Here is a 6,048-nt window from a genome sequence, read left to right as displayed (position 1 = left end):
CTCTGATAGTACAGCAAATCCAGTGTGTGGTCCTCGATCAGTGATCCTTTTTGGAGAAAACAGGCCGTTTGGGAACAACTGTGGAAATTTTTATATGGACAGGATATTGGAAACATTAAGGGAAGTTATCATTACCTTTGTTAATTGTTGTAATATTGGGATTATGTAAGTTTACTTTCTTTTTAGAAATGCATGTTAAAGTACTTAGCATTGTATTATATATTTGTAATAAAAATAACTAGAAAAGGCAAATATAGTAAAATGTTGAGAATGTCTACCTCTCGAAACAAGCAGTGGAACACTATTCTGAGGGGTTTTGGGCAGGAGGCAGCATTGAAACAGGACATCACTGGCTAGGAGGTCGGAGATTTTCGTATAAGGCAGGTCCTATTTCCTAGGTTAAAGTAAGCTATTTAAAGCTGAGTTGGAGGATTGTGATTGGTGTATGTTAAGTTTCCTCGACTGTGATATGTGTCCCATAAGTGCAGGCCAACTTAGGTTTAGATTTGCAATGTGGGCCCCCATTTTGTGGGTCCTGATAGACAATTAACTTTATCATATATAAACAGCTTTTGTAAATAAAACTGTAAAATGTAACAAATGCTGGAAAACGGAGCCTATGATTAACATAATAGGATCTGTAATCCTCAGAGTTTATTTCTGAGGAAAAAAGAAAAAGCAATAACTGAAAGTACACATAACTCAAATAAGGAGATGATTATCATGCAAATTATGCATCTCCTAGGGATGAACTTGCTTAAAATTTGTGTGCACACTTCTGAAATTAGAACCAAATTAGAAACCTCTGCTTATACTTGTATATAAATACACACACGCATACATTTCTTGGTTGATATTTTGTAACGCTGATTATTTTATATGGCAATGATAAAATGTGGTTGTTTTGATTAGCAAGAAAAAAGGATTAATGTTATCAGTAAGTGCAATTTTGTGAATCAAGTTATAAAACTTTAATCTGTTGACACCTCAGAAACTTTAATAAGTAGTATTTTCCTAGATGAAAATAATAAAATTAAAGTTCCAATTAGAATTCTAAAAAAGTTTTTAATGTGTGTTTTTCTCTTTGACATTTGTATTTTTTGTTTGTTAAACCTAAAGGAAAAATTGTGACTTTCATCACAGTAAAAATATTTAGTAATGATTAGAAAAGAATTGAAAATGCATAACAATGTGTTCATATTAACATGCATGCTACTGCTAAAATATTTAGCAACTGATCTTTGTGCAATAAAAGTTCAGGTCCAGGAAGAAAAGAAAGTGAGAACATATTATGTATCAGAGCTGGTTTCAGTGGTGGAAAAAGGACATTCACTAACCTCGTTAGAACAATGAGGTAGGTGCCAGAACAAAGTAAGTCCATATCCATGGCATTCATATTACAATAACTTTCATAGGGATTCAAGCTATAAGCACTTAAAAGACAATTTTAAAGTTTTTTTAAAATCAGTTATTTATTTATTTTTTATTTGGCTGTGCCAGGTATTATTTGTGGCATGCAGGATCTTTGTTGTGGCATGCGGGATCTATTTCCCTAACCAGGAATCAAACTTAGACCCCCTGCATTAGGAGCGTGGAGTCTTAACCACTGGACCACCAGGGAAGTCCCAATTTTGAAGTTTTAAAATTTAAATTCTAAATTTCTTAAATTCTTAAGGAATACAAACATTTAAAAAATATAAGGCCTTTCAGCTCCTTTCCTTGGAAACGCTTGCCTTTCACTCCTATCCCATGCCTAGGGCACTGCGCCAGGCTTGGGAACACAGCCTTCGTGTCCTGAGAGGGGCCACAGACACTCTCCATGCTCCACCTCTTCCAAGTCCGGTGCTACCAGTGTAGATGCAGCACCACTACAGTTACTAATAAATATTTGCAGAAGAATACTTTGAGGCTGTAAAACATTCTGTGTCTCCTTATAGTATCACCCACCAATTTAGCATTCATCTGTGGATCTTGCCTGCATCAGTGATTACTCTGGTGTTCTGATGGTGGTTTTCAATTTCTGTCTTCCTTTGAGACTCTGACATTAGGGAACTGGCCTGACACTTAGAGCCTGGCTGTCCATTAAAGCTGTCTTGGTGCTCAGAGCTAAACAGAGCTGTTCTCCTGTTGGATATAAACAATCTCACTGAACACCAAGTGGACAAGGTCATTTTGTGACTATGATGATGTAAGACAAGCAAGACCAGTTTATAATTTTGCATAAGTAGGGACAAAAACAAGGTTGTTCTGCTACTCTCAAAATTAGAAATATCCCTCTCTCAGCTGATGAGTGACTGCTGCCTTTTTTCTTAACAACACCCAATCCAGACTAAATTCAGCTGCCTTTGAACCTCTGCAAAATGAACTAACCAAAGCTCAAATCCAGTAATTCCTTCCTAATACCCTTTTACTAAAACAGTTTATGGTTCCCATGTGGTGTGCACTCTGCCTCATTGCAATGACTATTAAAGTCCAAATTGTTCAACTACAAGTGTGTTGCTGGTGATATTTGGCTGAAGTACATTAACGTCTTCTACTGTTATTAATTGGACTTCTGTAAGGAGGATTTGTCCCTTCTCCCAATTTATTTATTTAACCATTTGTTTTTATCTGTATAGACAGGTGAAGATTTATGTCATTCGTTGGGCTATAATCCTTTACTATATTTTTTTGCTAAATACGTTCTAGCTCTTGCCATTGGGAGATCCTTCAGCTTGCTCTGTGTCCTTTTTTCCTCTTTTTAATAGGCTTTTTTTTAAAAAAAATATTTATTTTATTTATTTATTTTTGGCTGCGTTGAGTCTTCGTTGCTGCGTGCAGGCTTTCTCTACTTGCGGCGAGTGCAGGCTACTCTTCATTGTGGTGCGCAGACTTCTCATTGCGGTGGCTTCTCTTGTTGCAGAGCACGGGCTCCAGGCACGCAGGCTTCAGTAGTTGTGGCACGCGGGTTCTAGGCGCGCGGGCTTCAGTAGCTGTGGCACACAGGCTTAGTTGCTCCGCGGCATGTGGGATCTTCCCAGATCAGGGCACGAACCCGCATCCCCTGCATTGGCAGGCGGATTCTAAACAACTGCGGCACCTGAGAAGCCGTAGGCTTTATTTTTTAGAGCAGTTTTAGGTTCACAGCAAAAATGAGAGGAAAGTACAGAGAGTTCCTATATACTTCCTGCCCCTTCAGACATACAGCCTTCTGCACTATGAACATCCTGCACCAGAGCCGTGCATTTGTTACACTCAATGAACCTGCATTGATATATCATTATTACCCAAATCCATAGTTTGTATTAGAGTATACTCTTGGTGTTATACATTCCTGTGGGTTTTAACAATGTAGCCACCATTATTACATCATACAAAAGTTTCACTGCTTTAAAAATCCTTTGTGCTTTACCTGTTCATCCGCCCCTCCCCTCTAACCTCTGGTAACCATTGATTTTTTACTGTTTCTATAGTTTTGACTTTCTCATAATGTCATAATAGTTTGCATCATACAGTATGTAGCTTTTTCAGATTGGCGTTTTTGATTTAGTAATATGCATTTACTAATTCATGTCTTTTAATGGCTTGATAGCTCATTTATTTCTGATACTGAATAATATTCTATTGTCTGGCTGTACCCCAGTTTATTTACCCATTCACCTACTGAAGGTCATCTTGGTTATTTCAAAGCTTTGGAAATTTTAAATAAAGCTGCTATAAACATCCATGTGCAAGTCTTTGTGTGGACGTATGTTTTCAACACCTTTGAGTGTTTACCAAGGAGCATGATTGCCGGATCTAATGTATGAGTATGTATAGTTGTGTATGAAATTGCCAACCTAACTTCCAAGTGGCTGAACTATTTTGCATTCTTACCAGCAGTGAATGGGAATTCTCTTCAGCATTTGGTGTTGTCAGTGTCTTTGATTTTGACCATTTTAATGGGTGTATGGTTGTATCTTATTGTTTTTGTTTGCAATTCCCTAATGACATATGATGGTGAGCATCTTTTTATATGCTTCTCTTTGGTGAGGTGTCTATTCAGATCTGCCCATTGTTTAATTGGGTTGGTTGTCTTCTTATTGTTTAGTTTTAAGAGTTCTTTATATATTTTGGATAACAGTCCTTTATCAGATATGTCTCTTGCAAATAATTTTTCCTAGGCTGTGTCTTGTCTCCTCATCCTCTTGTCAATGCCTTTTGTAGAGCAGAAAATTTTAATTTTAATGAAGTGCAGCTTATCAGTTATTTCTTGCATGGATCATGTCTTTGGTTTTATATCTAAAAAGTCATTACCAAACTCAGGATCATCTAGATTTTCTCCTATGTTATCTTCTAGAAGTTTTATAGTTTTGCACTTCACATTTAGGTTTATGATTCATTTAAATTTAATATTTGTAAAGCATGTAATGTCCAGATAAATTTTTTTTTGCATGTGGACATCCCATTATTTCAGCATCATTTATTGAAAAATCTGTCATTTCTCCATTGTGTTACTTTTGCTCCTTTGTCAAAGATTAGTTGACTGTAGTTGTGTTGGTCATTGCTGGGCTCTATATCCTGGTACATTGATCTATCAGTCTGTTCTTTCACCAATACCACATTGTCTTGATTACTATAGCTTTATAGTAAGTCTTGAAGTTGGGTAACATCAGCCCTCTGACCTGATTCTTCTCTTCCAATATTGTGTTGGCTAGTCTGGGTCTTTTGCCTCTCTGTAAACTTTAGAATCAGTTTGTTTATATCCACAAAATAACTTGTTGGGATTTTTTATTGGGATTGCATTGAATGTATAGATCAAATTGGGAAGAACTGACATCTTGGCAATATCTAGTCTTTCTATCCATAAACATGGAATACCTTTCCATCTGTTTAGTTATTCTTTCATTTCTTTCAGTTTTGTAGTTTTCCTTATAAAGATCTTGTACATATTTTGTTAGATTTATTGCCAAAATTTCAATTAACAATCAAGTTAAGAAGAAAAAAGGGAATTTTATTTGAGCCAAACAGAATTATAACCTGGGAGACAGAATCTTGGAAAGCTCTGAGTACTTCTTGCCTGTTAGAAGTTGAAGCCACAGTCATATACATTTTTTTTTTTTTTTTTTTTTTTTTTGCGGTACACGGGCTCTCACCGCTGTGGTCTCTCCTGTTGCAGAGCACAGGCTCCAGACGCGCAGGCTCAGCGGCCATGGCTCACGGGCCCAGCCGCTCTGCGGCATGTGGGATCTTCCCAGACCGGGGCACGAACCCGTGTCCCCTGCATCGGCAGGCGGACTCTCAACCACTGCGCCACCAGGGAAGCCCCATATACATTTTTGAGACAAAGGATCATACATGACAATGACATACTTATATTTTATATACAGTTCACCAAAGATACATAGTCCAGGTAAGCACATACAAAGCAAGAAGCAAGTCACCATGACCCCTTACAGAGTTGGGAACAAAGGCTATTTTTTTCTTTTTTCTTTTTTCCTGGCCATGCCATGTGGCTTGTGGGATCTCAGTTCCCTGACCAGGGATTGAACCCAGGCCATGGCAGTGAAAGCCCAGAATTCTAACCACTAGGCCAGGGAATTCCCCAAAGGCTATTTTTTTTAAAGTTCCATTGTTAGTGTCAGAAGAAAGAAAAAAAGGTTGATCTTTATGGTTGAGGAAGCTCTCCCATCTTTGAGGAGGTTTGGTTAATGTGTAATGCAGATGCACACTACACATTAGGGAGGGAGGGAGAAGGTCCAAACAGACAGAGAATTTTATGTTTAATTTTTTCTTGTCTGGCCCTAAAATACAAACTTTATTTCACCATTTCCCCACTTCTGATCATTAATCATTCAATAGAAAGCATTAGGTGATTAAATATTTGGTCCCCCAATGCCAGGGTTGTTGCTTACCTGCCCTGAATCCATTATGTCCCCCAATGCTAGGTTTTAATAGTCTGGTTCTTTCTTTCCTTTTAGGGGGTTAGACTAGTAGGATGCTTAACAAGGACTGATAGTCAATTCTAGGTTGTCCAATAGGATTTATGCCAATTTTACCCTGTATGTGCATTATGCATGTCCATTATTT

Source organism: Kogia breviceps, chromosome 8 (genome assembly GCF_026419965.1).
Source record: "Kogia breviceps isolate mKogBre1 chromosome 8, mKogBre1 haplotype 1, whole genome shotgun sequence".
NCBI lineage: Eukaryota > Metazoa > Chordata > Mammalia > Artiodactyla > Physeteridae > Kogia > Kogia breviceps.
This window is presented reverse-complemented; position numbering follows the sequence as displayed.